We start from the raw sequence: 17,570 nt of genomic DNA, 5'->3' as shown, positions 1-17,570 counted from the left end.
TTTATAGCCATGCACTACGTAACAATGCACGTATATATCAGATAACAAATATTCTATATCACTATTATCGTCATCATCATCGACATCACATGGAACATGCTCCATACCGCGCATAGTCGACGTGCTCCACATCTCTTTACATCGTTCGTATATTATTCGAAAGTACACCAGCCTCGTAATTTGTTAAAATTTACTTGTAACATATTTATTTTATTATATTTTATTATATAACAAATTTATTTTATTGCTAAAAATGTTACTATTACAACAAGTGTAAAACCACTTGCAGGAGAATATATCACTTTTGGCCAACTTAGAAAATTTACAAAATTTCACTGACCATATCAACTGACAAAAGAGCTATCGTAAAGATTTTCGGAACCTTCGCGTTATTTTAAATCCAATGGTATTTTCTAATTATCAATAAACTTCGTAAATTTGACGAAAGTACGAAAAAGTCATTGTTGATACAGATTTGTCGTCTTAGGTGTATGCTAAGATTCTCTCGAAACATCAAAGATTTTTTTACTCGTTAAGACACAAATGAGATTAGGACATAAATTTTTGCTTTGGGATTAAATAAATCAAGGAACGTACGAACAAACGACGAACGATAGATCTTAACTTCGTTGCTAATCATAGATCGTAATTTCGTTGTAAATCGCGGATGGTAACATCGTGTCGTCGCGAAGATTTCCACGGGTCGCAACAAGTGTTTTATCCGAATCGAACGACGCGTTATTCGTTCGGATGAGCACGAAATCACGTACCTCGCCGTCGTGCTGCTGGTTCGCTGAGCGACGAAATTCGCCTGTGCAACGGCCCGTGCGACGAAGTTCGTCGAATCGAAAGTCAGTCCGCGTTTCCGCGAATCTCGGATCTGTCGGCGCGGAGCTTTTTATCGCGCTGGAAAAACAAATTCACGAAGGCGCTCTTATCTATCTCGTAGCCTGCCGCAGCTTTGTTCGTTCTTGCTGGCGAGAATTAAATAGACACGAAGATTCGCGTTCCATCGACCGTCATGGATTATTAACGCGTAACGTGTCACGGTGTTGTAGACGCGTAATTGAATTTTAAAAGAGGAGACCGTGGTTCGAATTAAGTGTATACGTTACAGTTTATTGTATAGGCTCGAAGCAGGGGTGTTTTATGAAACTGGGGCGAATTATACGAGCTGCGTGGAAACTACGCTGATCAATTCTATGAATTTGAAAGTAGGGGAAATTGATGGTGTTACGTTATGTTTCAAATTTATCTAGTGGCGTACGATTATTTATGTCATTCTCTTGCGAATTTGCGAAGCTAAATTATTTGTTTTTAAGAAATTGGTCAATCTTGGTTCTAACAGATTCGTAGGTTCGAACGAAAGCGTATAAATAGAAACGTATAAAAATAACATAACGTATGTGGAAATCGACACTTTCTAATTTTCAGTTGTAGTAGCTTCTACTTCCCATCGATTTCAATACTAACGAACGATTATTTAGCGCCGTTACGGGCTTATTACGATATTTCTTCTACTTTCTCACGTTCTTAAAAAACAAAAACAAAAAAAAGAAACTACCATGTAATCCGAATACCACCTGTAGTTAAGAGTTTAATCGTTATAGTTCATCTCGTTCGTTTAATTCTAATCGTACGTCGTACGCTTCTGATAAAATTTGTTCACCTCAGTTTCTATCATTTCGGTAAAATTTCGCGGCTAACCGTCGATTTGTCGCGGCGCGCGTAACACGCCGAGGAATTCGATCCGCGAGAGGAGAACGGTTCGAGAATGCCTGGAGCAGCGCGCGGATTGCATCACATCGTCAGCCGATGCGAGGTAGGTGTTAAAGTCCTCTCCCGGTAATCTTTTATTTACTCCGCGAGAGGCTGGTGTCGCAGACGACGGATACCGCGATCCAGAACCGCGGCACGCTACAAAAATACTTCTTACAGGAAATTATGCAATTAACCAGGTATACTTTACCTCTGGCGATACACCTTGTGCATGCGGTTGCGAGAAAAAAAGAAGAAAAATGTTCGAACCGGGGACACCGGTTGCGTGTACACGCGCGAAGCCGTGTCTTTCTTGTCGAAAATCGCGCGCGCGGTTCGTTTCATTTTGATATTCTCCAAGTTTTTGTGGAAATAGCCTACGCGCAGCCCGGTACGCTTGACTCACTGGCGAAAACAAACTGTCTTTTCCGAGAGTTCGTCGATGTTGTATATACAAGATGATTCATAAATGACGTTAAACGGTTCGCCGGTGTACTTTGCGTGTCGGAGTTAAGAAGAAGGTTCTAATTAACGCGAACGACGCTGTCGAAATCTGGTCATTCGGAGTCGTAAAAGAAATTAGATGGACGCGAGATTAAAGACGTTTGTTTGTTACTCGGCACTTGGGATTCTTCCGGAGCAAAATCTGCAGGATTTCTGGTGTTGTATCATACCGAAGGCTTTTACGATTACGCGAAAGACCGTAGAACACGCGGGGTATTTAAATACTCTACGTTAACTTTTCCGAAATCCCGTTATCGAACAAAATTCGCTCCGTCGCGAGTCGTTAAACGTTTGTCACGTGAAATCCGATCTGCTCGATAGATTCGCTAAAATGTCACGGTACGATGTTTTGAAGCATGCTGTACTAAGTTGGAAGTATCTGTACGCGATGCTGGGAATCTCGCGAAATGTCAACGTCGCGAAGACAGCGGATGAATCGTGAAACTGGGATCGGAATTCATGGGACAGCCAGCAGCGCGGCGCGTGTGTCGGCTTGGATGTTCTCCTGCGGAGGAAGGTCTCGCCGCTGCCAGAAGCGAGATTGCGTAGCTAAAAGTTTACTCACGCTAGACAAATGTCGTGGCGCAGCGGCGGCCGCATTAGTCAGTCCCATCTGTCAATAATTATTATCGACGAGCACGTAGCCGCCGCGCCGCGTCGCAGCGTGCTGTGCCGCGATCGCGGCAGACGGCGGCTGTACACGTTATCCGAGAAAACACGAGGCGACGCGATATCAACGACCCGTAGATACGCCAGCCAGAAGCCCGACAGAGAAGGTACGATTAAGAGAACGTGGAAGAGAGACGCGGAAAGAGAGAAAGAGAAGTCAAGTGGGATAGGCGAGGTGAAAGAATGGGCGGCGGGGGGGGGTGGAGAGAGAGAGAGGACAAGAACGAACGAAGAGGGAGAATCGTCAGAACGCGTGAAAGATAAAGAGAGAAGCGGTAGAAGAGAGCCTACTCTCGTCACTCTCGTCGTTCTCGCGTTAGCGAGAAAGCCGAGGAACGTCAGAGATCTTATTTGTCCGTAGTGACTTATAGACGATCCTCGTGACGTTTATTTCGCGCGCGACCTCGAAATTATCAGGCGATCGAGAATTTCGAGGAAATCGTTTCTTCCATAGAGTTGCCGCTTCGGCTTCGTTCGCCTGGCGTGTCATTCATACGAACGTTGAATTATTGAAAGTGCAACGCCTCGACTCGCCGCTATCGATGGCACGCGTGCGTCTGCGAGATGTTCGCGCGTGATACCGCGCGAAAGCCAAGCCGTGAGATGAGGAAAACCGGCTGGAAATCGGAAAATTGCGCCGACGTGGCGGGAAACGACGTGGCGCGGTACACGAGGGAACGGGAGAGATCGACGACGAGCGGTAATCGTGTTTTCCCTCCGTTTACCGGGCCGAGATGCGACGCGGATTCGATAAAATCCAACGACGACGTATATCCATCGACGTATTTTATTATACATACTCTTCGCAACCGAAATGAAATGGGTGGAGAGAGGCCGGCGAGGACGCTGCGTTCTTCGTACCGTTATTACGCATTTTCTTTGCTGGCGTGAATCGCCAGCCTCATGGCAGTGGTAACTTTACGTAACCGGGAGCTGCGTTTCTCTCTCGATGGGCTATCTGTTTTTCTATCGATGCGCTGGAACGTTGATTGTTCGACGAACGTGCACGTATATGGAGGGATAGGGATTTTCGTCGTAAAGCCGACGATTCCGAGCGAAATGTTCTTGCCGTTTCGGTTGATTGCTTTCGACGAATCTTCGATCGTTCGGGGAAAAATAAAGGAAAGAAGAGAAAGATAAATTAAGAAAAAAGTAGAAATCGCAAGAACGACGACGGTGAACGAGAAACGTAGCGATCGTGGCACGTGGATCGATGCATCGTAACTCTCGTACGATCAGATACGTACACTGTACAATTAACTTTCGTTATCCTGATAATTAGATTTTCGGCTGTTCGTTGAAATTCAGAAATATTGAAATGATGCGTATTTTGTGCAATTTAAATTTTCGCTAGATTTTATCATTATCGCTACTACCAAACATTAAACCGAATAAATTGAACGGAATATAACTAAGTTAACTGTGAATTTCCATGCAGGAACGATATGTTTTTCGAGGAACGATTTGTTTCAATTGTTTTCACAGTCAAAGTTCGAAGAGTTTCTAGATTGTTCATTGTACACGTAGCTCAAATTGCAACTAGAAACGATTCTGTTTTCGGCTCTAACATACGGCGAAAAGCCTTTTCTGTTTATGGTTTCGAAAATTTATTGCTAACTAGTTCGCGCGATCTGATTCGCGAGCGCTTAGTTTTAACCTTTATGGGTCGTTTGTCTTTCCGCAATTACGCAACATCCAGCGATATGAAGCGTTTTGACAGACACCCCGTTTCTCGCGTTCGAACGTTTCCGTCGAAACGACGAATTTAACAGCTGTTTTCGGCTGTGCTTCAAGCAGAGAAATTTGGAATATTCTAGATATATTGGAACTTCAAATAAATTTAGTCTCGTGATCTTTGTACAAATATTTTGGAGCCTCTCGTTATTACCAATTGTTTCCAGGGCCAAACAATGTTTTAAATTATATCAAAATATTTAGAGAAACGCGTATTAACGCAACAAAACCTCGATTATCGTAACACTGATTCGCAAAATAATTGATTATCGGAGCGCGTTAATTAACGGAAAATTTGTGTTCCTGTAATAAATAAGTAACGACGAATAAGAGTTACGCGAAAAGATTCAAAATGAAATGTTGCATCGATGGAATTTTCGCCGTTAATGAATTAATATTAAAACGTATTTGTAAAATAGCTCGGAATAAATGGTTTCTTCTCGTATCAAAATGAAAAGACATTCGATTATGCGAATAGCGTGTAGCACAATTCCGTGTACTATGATTAGTTGAAACTAATCAAGCTTCCACTGTAATATCGTGAGAAGTTTAAGGGGCAGAACGAATACGAATACTCGCGTGGAAACAATTCTCGAGACAATTTCGCAGAAATTGGAAATTTGTTTAAACGCTTCTTTTGCATAAACATCGTTTAGGCAGTTTGTTTTATCTGTATTTTCTCTTCGTTTACTTGGAATTTTCGTACCGTAGAACGAAGCTTTTCTCGCGTATATCTTTTATATCGTGAATTTTTCCTTACACGCGTTTTGGTCAATATAGCGAAGATATATAAGCGGCAACGAAACAGTTTTCAGAACTTCGGAGTTTGTTACTTAGCTCCGCTAATTTCTATTAGATATATTTTGGATTCCGGATTCGTTCGATCTTTCCATTTCGCGTAAGAGCTTGAATCTCGTGGGATTTACTTTCTTGGATCAATGCGAAGCCAAATGGAATTTTTGCGTCAGAAGTAACCCGTGAAACTGCATAGTAGATGCTATAGCGTTTTCATATCACCTCCGTTTTATCCTTTGTAGTTCTATGATAAATTCGTTAACAGTATAATTCGAGGAAGCACAGAAATTTTCATTTCTCGTCCCTTCTTTTTATATCAGTAGCAAGAATGATATAATTTGTTTGACTGAAAATGTAACGCACGAAATATTCGTCTGATATTTTTCCCTTTGTAACTATTCTGTTAAATCCACTATTCGTCTATTTTTCTTTCATATATTTTTCATTCTGTTTTTTTTTTTTTTTTAGAATATACGTAAAAACAAATAGCAAAGACGCAACCTGTATAAGTGTCGTTAACCTCGTTCGTGCAGGTGGACTTCGGTAATAATAATGCTGGATCCGTAATTGCCGTTGATGGTTAAACAGACTGATATAGTACAAAATGAGACGAGGTTGTCGTTCTGCACCGACGTATCATTTGTCATTCATGACTCTTTCGCTATTACGGATTAGATCTTAATGAACTGATCGTTCGAGCGATTTTTTCTCATGAACAATGCATCTAATTTCGATTTCATCGTCGAACGAGTTTGTATGCGCTACGAAGAACGCTACGTGAATTTTATCGAAGCTACGTGTTGTATTTTAACGCTCAACTATGTAGCACTGCTTGATCATAAATGATAGTTTCGATTAAATTCAAGTTAGGTTACATGATTTTCAGGTATTCTGTTTCCGTTTCTATTTTACGTCGTACGCGATAAACGTTATAGATGATGTTTACCGCGTAAAATATCGAAGTGCTCTAAAATTAAATCCAAGATGAAGCTGTTGTGGATGGCCCATGATACGGAGATACCATTTGAGAGTTAATGAGTTTCGCTGTACAGTAGAACTCCGTTTATTGGAATAAGTTTTACCGTTTGAACATAGTACATCCATAGTAATAATAATAGAATATACAAATATATATCTGATTATCTTCTAGCAATGGATCCTCTTAAGAATTCTTTCGAAGAATGTGTTCACCTTAGTATACTAAAAGGTAAATAACTCGTGAGAATTATATAAATTTATCTCAACATAGGCTTTGATATTTGAATGGGGAATAAATAATTGAAAGGAACTTGCATTATATATACGCTTGAGTCGCAGTTATACAAACTGTTTGTCTTTCAATGGATTTAGATAAATGGAATTTCACTGCATTTACACGTATGTAAATCTTTTTTCTGCCTTTAGTTCGTCTTTTTATGCGAAAACTCGTTCATACGAGATCGAGTAAATTACAACTGATAACTAAAAAGCAAAGGAACATGTCGTTTTAAAGTAACATGAGTCTCAGCTGGAATAAATGTATTTGCTTGAAAGTACAAGCACGAACAAACGAGGGCCATTGGTCGTGCGGTCGTTAATGATCTTACCATTGAGAAAAAAAGAAAAAAAGAAAAAAAAAAGCGTAGCCGGCATGATTAATCGTGTATCATCGCGTATCGAGCATCATTACCATAAGTATATCAATAATGTATATCGACACCATGAACATCATCAATATTAAATTAATCTGCAGTTCCAACAGTCGTATCGAACAGAATTCAGAATCTTCTTCGATAATAATTCTTTCCTCGATCTCTGTGTTCACCTTGGTATGTCTCATGGAAGAACCGGGTGCTGAACTGGATACGACCGATTGGAAAAACAAGAAAACTAGGCAGCAGTCAACGTAGTTTTCAAGGTGTGTATATGTATACGTTTTAATGAACTTTCTCGATCGGATAAAAGTGTCACTCGACTATCGGTGTACCGAGGAGCGACACGTTTTCCTTAATAATATCGATCGCTAGAAATATTAGCACGTGCCTGGATTCATACGAGCCTATAGATTTACGGATTTATGGGTGATGGTGGAAAAAAAAAGAACTACCATGTAGGATAACATTGCTCGGATGGTTTCGATCGGGACAAGCATTAAAATCTTCTGGCGCTTGTCTGCCGGTCTCAGAACTCGTTCGATGAATCACTGCCGCGTTTTCTCGTCGCTCGGGTAGGTAGCTACATGAAAATGCTAATCGCCGCAAATGGCAGCCGCGCGCCAACGATAATGAGCACTCGCCGTTGCATCTCGGATTCGAAACGACTCGTGTCGCGCACGATCTATACATTTTTCCTCTCAGCTGTTCGTCCTTGAACTATTCAACCCTTTCGTTATCCCTCGACTTTGTTTCCATACTGTTTAATTTAAATTCTAATTAACAAAAAGAAAGTGTGAAACGTTTGAAAGAGTTGCGTTTGAATGTTGTTGCAATTGCGATTTCATGTAATTATAGGATGAATGGTTGTTTAGTACCGGTATGATGTTATTTGGAGAATATCGTTAATATCCAGGGTGTTGGAAGTACTCGTGTTGCAAGTAATCAGGTTACGAGATCCAATCAGTTGAAGAATAAATGAAGGGCGTTAAGGCTGTCTACGTTCATTAACGGAAGCCACTGAAGAGCCATGCTGAAGGGGAGAGATCGGATGGTATCCCTATGGGAAAAGATTTTCTTATAACGGATAGGCTGCGTAATTGCTCGCGACGTAAAAAGAGGGAAATTGTCTCGAGGATGAGAGAAGCCTCGAGTGGAAAAACCCTTTTTATTTTCTTCTTATCGTACTCGCTTATTGCGCTTATTGCAATAAGTGCTATAAATATTAAACGTGTTTTTTGAAACATGGCAATTACTCTTTGACGGGCAGAGATTTGTGGACGGGAAGCTAGAAATTTTAGAAAACGATTAAAACGTGCTGGAACTTTTTTTTTTGAGCTACGTACAGATTAAAGGACAGGTAGAGATAGAAAAATCAGTGTTATAGGGTCGAGTCTCATTTTTCACGGACTTTATAAAATGTCTGAAACGAAACCACAGAATGGAGTTACTAACGAGCGTGCAGTCGATTATTTCTGCAATTCATGATTTCTCGATTATCTCTGTAACCTTAGACTTTATATTCAATTGTTCTCCAGCCAAGATACCACGAGAGATTAAATAGAACAAGAAGATCGTTTAGTAAAAGTACTTCGCGAAAGTTGGGAATGTTTATACGAAAGTATTGAAAACGAGATTAACATGGTGTGTATAATTTCTCAAGGTAAAGGAAATTCCTACTGACATGCTCGTAGCATGCAGATTAATAACGAAATTAGCAAATTTAGTATAGACTTAATTAGAAAAGTTGATCGTTCACTTTCCTCTTTAACCCTTATGCTAATAAATAGATAAATAAATACACCATGTATACTCGAAGCTGGCGTATCTTTGTCTAATCTACTAACAGGAGAAATTTGCCAAATCTCGATTGTCAGATCTCTTGCAAACGATGCTTAGAGGTTCCGTCTTGTCTCGCACGATACATCGCTAAGAGAATTTGACCAGACACAACGTAGAAATTCGCTCGTTCGCGTCACGACCGATGCTCCAAGAATATTCTTGATATTCTTCGATTCTTCGCAGATTCCTTATCCACAATCTTAACATTTGTTACAAAATCTTCGCACGAGATGCGTCTGTCCTTCCTCCTCTTCATTTCACCGTATAGATAAATAGCGTACAACTTTAATTAATCAAATTATTATCTGGCTTCGCGTTTATTCCAATACACATTCTATCGCGGCTTTCGATATTAAACGTTCAATTTTGCGTGGCAGTGGACGTTTGAAATTGCTAATTTTGTTACGTTCGGTTTGGCGAAAAAACATTCGGCGCTACTTGGACGTGTCGGCAACCGTTACGCGCAGGTTCGAGCGAGCGCAAGGAGATCTGGCTGGATTCCAGAAGCGTCTGGCGGAGGCGCCGGTTTTATTGTCTCCCGATGGCTTTGCCCACGCGAACCGCGGCGCTTAATCGACGTGCCTTGGGGCTAATGCCTTCGCCAGACACGCGTTGTTCGCGTTCAGACTCCGCAACGGGTCGTTTCGCCGATCGTGTGACGAAAGTCGATCGTCGATCGTGCCTCGGTGATAATCGTCCGATCCGGAACTAAAATCGTTGCTCCCGGCACTTTACGGAGGCATTTGCGCTCGAAACTGGACAACAATGTTTCGCTTGTGCGGCACGTATTTACGCCGAAGGTGGAGACCTTGCGCTGTGTTCGTAATCGAGGTTCTTGTTAACGTTCTTGAGAATCCTTGAGCAAGTTTTTAGTCGACCAAGGGATTCGCGTTGATATACTTGGTCGTTTAGTTTTTCGCTACTTCAAATTACTCTTGTAGGTTTGTAATCAATTTTGAAGGTTACACTCGAGTATGTTTAAAATAAGATTTCCATTCTAACTTCACGGTTTCACTTTTTCGAATTCGATTGGGAGATTTAAATTTCAGCTTGAATTTTTCTTCAAATATACAGCTATGAATATGGAGAATTCGAACATCTCTTTAAACGTTCAAGAAAACCGCGAAACACGCGTTTAATCGAATTTTGAAATTATTATTACGTTTTATATTTTACATCTGCGGTGTTCATAAATTAGATTATCCCAAAAGTTTCTCGCAGTAATAGAACAAAATGAAAAAATAATAGAAAAATGTCGTGCATCTATTACTTCCTCATAAAACGAAAAATATTTCCCACCAGATATTTGCAATTCTTTTAGATATCGTTCTTGGAATATAAAGCGAAAGATCTATCCGACCAAAAATTTTCACATATCGCTATATTTTTTCGATCGAAACTGCCAATGGTTATCGTATTGCTGTTATTTAATCAGAATTAGTCGCTAAAGAAAGTAAAAAAATGTCAGATATTCAGCGTTAAAGCGTGTTGGAAGTGACGTAAGGGGCGATATCGGATGCATTTTGGATTAAAATACAGCGGATAGATTTGTATCTGTGTAACATCGATAATTGGTGGCCGTAGGCTCGAATCAATTACAAATTATATACGGGTGTAAACTATTACGGAAGACTGGATATCTTTCGTACGAATCGACCGCGGAAGAGCAGTAGGGAAAACTGAGGACCGTTATAAACAGTAGGTACAAGCACGAAATTACGTCGTTTAAGCATAATGCAAACGCAGTTGCATGTAGCGTTTATTATCGAGTGTGCCGTCGCGTCTGATTATTATGCACGTGAGCGCTCGGGAACTTTAACGCTCGCATAAAGAATCATTTTTATAGGACAGATATATGGGAGCATTTCGATCTAATTCGCAACGTCTTTCTCGCTTTTAACTCATGGAAACCATTCCAATTGAAATGTTTATTAATCCTTGGCTGGTAAGAAACTCTTGTAACGTAGCAGTATCGTCTATTTTAACTGCTTAATTTCAAATCTTTCAATCGCAAAGCACAATGAGAGATTTTCCACGCGTTCTTTTTCTCAATTATTCGAACGATGTTAACTGTAAGAGATACATATATACGTTTGTTTATTTATTTATGAGAATTGTATTGAATCGTATTATATCGCGATTCTCAGGCTTTCCTTTGAAAAATCTAGCAATACCGTGTACGATAATATTGCACGAAGGGGAACATTTTTATTTATTTATGAAAGAAACCCGGAAGAAAATTCATTTTAATAAGCCGTACAACAAACTGCGTGATCTTACAGGACATAAAACTAAATACCATGGATGAAAGTTCTTTTAGCTTCCATTTCGACTCGTATCTCTCCCTGGGGTTTGTTTCCAGCTTACGATACACAGACACCTATACAACAAGAAGACGAAAAGGGAACGGTGATCATGATCGGAGTGAACGACAGCTCGTAAGATCGAGCCTCGTACATTAAATGGACACCGACGCCTACGCGAAATACACGGGGCACGTGTGCCTCTTCGAAGACGCATTTATAACACATTTTTATCGGTCACGCCGGCCGGTTAAACGGCTGTTAAAAGATGCAGCATCATGAAAAAATTCGACTCGCTCGGGGCAAGGTCGCTGTTCCCTTTCTTATTTTAATAACTTTCCAGGCTCGATATTGGCGTAACGTTAATGTGACATTTTGTGTTATTAATGACGCAGGACGATGATCCAAGACGTAGAAATTACCTGAAATTTATGAAATTTATTCAAAGAGATTATTTAAAGAAATTTACAATCCGCAAGTATAATTATACACACCTGATAAGCGTATTCTGTCCAGTTTAATCATGGTCGTGTAAAGGAGATTTAGTTTCAGGATAGCAGATTTAAAGTATAAATCTTGGAATAGATATTTAAAGGTTGATTGTGTAGAACTTTTCTCGTATACCTACGATCGTTTATTTCCTGCATTTTCGTATATTTTTAACGTCACTTCTTCACCTGTGTGTTCTCTGTGTTTCATTTAACGCTCGAACATCGAGATTAATGTAACTCGAGCAAATCGTTGTACTGGAAAAAAGTTAAATGAGCGTGATGAAAAGTAGGTGCACGAGCATCGCCGAGTGGCGCGATGAAATTGTTTCCCGAGGTCAAGTAGGTCTTCTTGTTACTTTATTGTATGTAATAACAAGATAAGCTGCACAAATGAATTCAATATCTGTACGGAGTGTATAGAGTACGTAAATAGAAAATTGCTTCTAATGAAACATGTACTTCAAATTACCATACCTAAGATGTTTCTTTTGATCTACGATCTGTTATCGATGCTAAATCGGTTTGCATAAAGACACGATGTATTGCCACAATTGTAGATACAATCGTATCGATACTCTTCTGCTCGATTTCTCCAATTATACATAAATATTAATTTATTCGTATACAGTATATCGATGTAGGGTTATTTTAAGTTTACATTCCAGGAGATATTGTAAATTTTATAAAATTTATATTCTATAATTTGTACGTTAGATTTTTGACGATTTTTATGCTTCGTTAAATCCTAATAAAAGATTCGTTTATACATTAAATTAAAAAAAGATCAAAGTCATATACGATAGAGATAATTCTCAGCATTAAAACGAATGATCGCCTACGATGATATCTCGTCTGCATTCATTGAAAAGGGGAGACGTGGAAAATTGATCACAGCGAAATCCTATATTTCATGTTTCAACCTAATACGACGATGCGTTCGTCCCTCGCACGTTCCTTCTCTTTCATTTATATAACTTTTCTGACAGTTGGATAAATTTTGAACGATGAATTGTGCGATTAGATAAGAAAATAATTTGTTAATTAATCCTTGTATCGTTCGGTCGATCGAGTTTTCAATGAAACCGGGAACGTTCAGTGCCGAGGCTTCATTCAGCTAAGATTCATCAAAAAACGACTGCGCGACCAAGTGCACGTCATTCTGCCGTGCGATAGTGTATCGTTCGAAAGTCAAAACCCGGTTTACCACAAGATAAAGCGTTGTTGCATCATATGTGGTACGTGTGTGTGTACTTCGTTCACTTCTAGTAGGACAAACGATACTAGTTGAATGAGAACGATCTTCCGTCGGATGTCGACATTTCGTTGCTACAGCGCGTCGCATCTCGTTTTATCATAGATCTTCCTATGCTACCTGCAGCGTGATTCAAATTATATCGATCGTTTTCTTCGGGTATGACGAAAACAAAATTTCGCTGCTAATTATCGCGGGATAACAAAAATGTTCTAACAAGTTTCGATCGCTTTTCTTTCTTTCGTAGTAAGATTTCGTTGATTTTGTTACTATCGTGCTCGTAGTGTGAAGTCTTAACAGGTTAGTTGAAAAAAAAGACAAAACAAAATCAAGGACCCACCGTCAACACAGCGATTAATTAATCTTTGGCCATTACGTTGAGTGCGCTTGACCTACGCACCGTATCGATCCCGCGATTATTAAGACGCTGTCACTCAGTCGGTCTTTGTGCAAACACAGTCGACGAATAATTGATTATAACGTCGTAACATCGATATTGCACCTGATATAATAGGATGGTGGAGATCGGTCATTGATCAGTCGGGTATCGATGATGTATCATTTACATACGAGAGAATGCGAATTTTAATAGACTTTCAGCTGTGTTGAATTGCGATCAACGTCGTCTATTTGATCTTGTACTTTGCGAATTTTCAATAACGTGATCTTTGCCTTTTCTCTTTTCTCGTATAAAATGTTTAGGTATTTTAAAGGTTAAGCATCTTACACGAATATGTTTTAGGAATGTCGAATTAATTCAAAGTAAAGTAAAATTCAAAGTAAGTTGAAGTATTTCCGAGTCTTATAAATATTAAGATACCGAAATTTGTATTTGGTCCCGAACGATAAAGTCAGGGGGCATTAGGCGGTATTATTTTCAATGTATGCATTTGCCTGAGAGAAAATTATAGCCACCGGATTATTTGTATTCCAACGAAATACAGAGCGGAGCAACGTTTAAAATGCTTTTTAAAACAGCTTAACGTGGTATAAATCATAACGATTTTATACATATAAATGCAGTAAAATACTAGTTTGGTTATCCTTGGTATAATATATTTCTGTCTGTTTTTAAAGATAGAATTTTATTGTAAGAGGAGGATCTTATTTTTCTCGTTTGTTATTATAGTCCGGTCCTTTACGACTTAAAGAACCAAGAAAAGAAGACCACAAAATTAGCTTAGGGATAATATACAAACTCGAATATACTTTAATGAAATATTTACGACTTTTCAAATTTTCTATTTCTCCTTCCAATCTATTTGGTTTTCGTAAAAACGAGCGAGATGTAAGCAAACGTTATTTCTTCTTTTCTCATTGCTTTCAAATCAAGTAATTAGCAGCATCTTCGACGAAAAGAAAGAATGTTTTGCGAAGAATGGCCTTTAACAATCGAAGCCGAGGTACGTTCTTAACTCCGCCAGTGGCTTCAAAACACATTTCTTTCGCATATCCAACCTATCGAGTAATCCGTCGATATGAATAATACGACGCATCGTCGAACGCTTTTATACTAAATCTTTCTGTTCCTTTTTCCCTTGTCGCGTGAGATTTTCGTTCCTCTCAGCGAACCTTGATTTTAGATACCGCGGGCGGCCTCGAGAAGGTCGAGAGCGCGCCTTTAAGGCCGTAGCCACATGTTCATGTGGCCGTCGGCTAGCGGTAGGTCAATAAGCCTCGCTTTCAGCCAGATAAAACGCCCCTTTCTCTCGCGCGCGCGATCTACTCGCTCGCGTACACGTGCTCGATCGATCGGAATAATTTGGTCGCTATTCATTTCGGAAAAAAGACTTGGAGTTGTCGTTCTATAGATTTTGAAGAATCTTTATAAATCGACTTCGATCAAATAAACTTTTAGTATCTTCGGGCGTGATCTTCGCCGACTATTCTGCAAAATCTATGAAAGGAATATAAATTAGTCGGGCAGTATCGATAATGTTCATCGAATTCACGCGAAACGATTTAGTAATTTCGAGACCTCCTGCTGTCTCTCTCCTGCCCCACCTTTTGCACCTTTTCACCCTTCTTTTACCATATTTACTATTTTCTTTTTTCCTTCCAGTCATCCTGCTTCGACTCTCTTCACTGGTCCTTATATACCATGTATTCGATCTTGTATCTCTCCTTTGAATCTTCCCTCCTTATCTTTCTTTCTTTCTTTTCTTGGTCTGGTCGTGGCCGTCTTTCGTCGGGATGAAAGCGTGTAAGCGTCATCCACACGCCAGTGGGAAGATTCTTCACGTGCACGGTCCAGCTCGTCTTAGTTTGAGAACTGAAGCCTGCAAGCAGGTGCGCCGGATACATTCTTACATTCCACTCGGCTCTCGTCCTCATCCAGCATCACGCGTCGACCTCCTCCGCCGTGTCCTTCTCCTCGTCCTTCTCCTCTACGACTTGTTCTCTTTCTTGTTCGTCGCGGTCGTCGTCTTCTTCTTCGTCGTCGTCGTCGTCGTCGTCGTCTCGTCGTCTTCTTCTTCTTCTTTCACTTCGCCTCCTTCTTCGCCTTCCTCTTCCTCTTCTTCTTCTTCTTCTTCTTCTTCTTCTTCTTCTTCTTCTTCTTCTTCTTCTTCTTCTTCTTCTTCTTCTCTTCCGTTCTTCACTTCTTCATCTTTCCTTCTTGCTTTTTATTTTCTCACCGGTATGTTCTTTTCTTCGGCTTCTCGTCGTACCTTTGAAACGATTCTCTCGAACACGCAGCGCTAGCTTTCGTTCAAAGTTTAAAGCGCCGATAATCGTACGGGAAAGGAAAAGCAGATATCCTTTTACCTTCTTAAAGATGCATAGTGGATTAACGTAAGTCTAGGCGTGTTCACAAGATTTTGTTCTCTGAAACTCCTTATTGAAATATACGTTTGTATCGTAGTAAGAATATAAACAATCTTCTCCATACCCTTTCAATAATAGATATAGTAAATACACAAAGTAAATGGAAATTGTTCCTCCGTTTTCCATTTTCCATTGCAGATTTCAATCTCTCTGTTCGTAACGATCAAGTATCAAACATTTTAACGCGTTCTCGCTTTGGAGTCAGTCAAAGCGAAATCGCGTCGAAGGCGAAACATCTGGCTACACCTGATCCAATATTCCTTGATAACAGGTTCTACGATATTGTCACCGCATCCTTTCAAAGACAATTTAGTACGGTCATGATCATACTCTCGATAGGATATTGCAGACCGACCACAGAGGAATCATGTTGCGTGTAAAGTGTTTACATCAGTTCGTGGTAACTGTATGTATGATCGCGTTTGTAAGGAAGCTTTGGTCCCGGCTTTGCTGGACGTTTGTCGAACAAGCCAAGATCGCTAGTCTATGGTTATGGCCAAACATGGTTCGGTTATGCTTCTTTGCCTCGTGCATGCGTCTGCTTTCGGAAACGTCCGAATACATCGCGAATTCTCAACGACCCGTAGCCAACAGTTTACGTGGCCGATTTACAAATTTGCCAGTTTTGAATCGCTAAAAACGCAGCTGATATTCTCGTTCCAAGAAAATTCGTAAATATAAATTGGTATATTTCGACCGATCCTTGGAAACTTTTAAAGTATGGAACTAAAATTCTACGTGATTGTACGTACTTGAAGAGCGTTTCGTGGCGATAAAGGATCTCCGTTTGGATATTTACGAAATTGAAATAAAAAAGACGAGAATAGTCGAAGGAATCTTCTTCTTTCTACGAATTAGAAATTTTTATAGGAAAATTAGGAATATCAGAGAGAATCGTGACATAGGTTCTTGTATCAAATTCTCTCTTCTCGAGAACAGCGAAGGCTAGGAAAATCGTGTTGTGCTTGCACCACCGCGGCGTAACGAAAACACTGGAGACTGGGATAACAACCGTTGCACGATAGCGTCGTCGAAACGAACACCGAGGTTAGAAGCCGATGCTTAGGAAGGAAATCTTCGCGGAAACCGATATCGCAAACGTGTTTAAATTTAATCAACTTCCTTCTCGGCAATTTTCCCCCTGCGGTAGTCGAACGAAAAATGTTTCAGTAAAGTACGTACAGATATCTCGCAAGAATATTTCGCGAGAGAAACGCGTCAGGGAAATAACGTTGGCAAAGTAACCAATAGAAAACAAATTGTCGGAGCGCGCTTTTCACTTTTTTTTCATTCCATTCCATTCCATTTTTCGTTTCATTAAACTGGAAACTTGTTGTGGCGCTAGCGTTGATGTAGAACGATAACAAACAAAGTCGACGAATGCCAAGGCAACGAATTAAATCCGCGTTAAATTATTATCCGTGTAACAAGTTCTTTATTTATTGCTGATTAATTTCGCCCCTGCCTCGGTAGGGATACAAAACGACGAGAGGAGGCTACAAAAGGACAAACGGGAAAGGTTCGTGGACAGGAGGGAAAAGGGATCGTCGTGTCCTGACCTTATCTAGCGACGTACGACTACCTTGTAACGCCGGTGCAACGTCGCGTAATTATAGTAGACAGGAGTAATTGCTCTCAGGAACTGGGAAGCAGTCCGAGTTCCACGTATATTGGTACAGGAGTAAACTCGGTAAACTCGTTGCGTCGTGTAACACGAGGACTCCAGTCGCGATACATGTCACGGAGGAATTGTTGCCAACCATTT

General features: G+C 40.2%; 1 protein-coding gene across 7 annotated transcripts in view; it reads left to right on the top strand.

Annotated features, from left to right (window-relative positions):
- Pde9 (phosphodiesterase 9) overlaps positions 1-17,570 on the top strand; it is a 135,134-nt gene that overhangs the window by 4,734 nt on the left and 112,830 nt on the right. Inside the window, exon 3 of one of the 7 annotated variants that reach the window (XM_069123616.1) lies at positions 7,202-7,357. The exons of 5 other annotated variants lie outside the window; for them this stretch is intronic. The gene's annotated coding sequence lies outside the window, so the exon portion shown is untranslated. Of the gene's footprint in view, positions 1-7,192; positions 7,358-17,570 lie in introns of all 7 variants that reach the window. One more of the 7 variants, XM_069123615.1, reaches the window with a different exon arrangement.

Source organism: Bombus flavifrons, chromosome 11 (genome assembly GCF_040668555.2).
Source record: "Bombus flavifrons isolate JBK064 chromosome 11, iyBomFlav1_principal, whole genome shotgun sequence".
NCBI lineage: Eukaryota > Metazoa > Arthropoda > Insecta > Hymenoptera > Apidae > Bombus > Bombus flavifrons.
The sequence above is the reverse complement of the archived record's forward strand: the minus strand, read 5'-3'. Positions and strand labels throughout refer to the sequence as shown.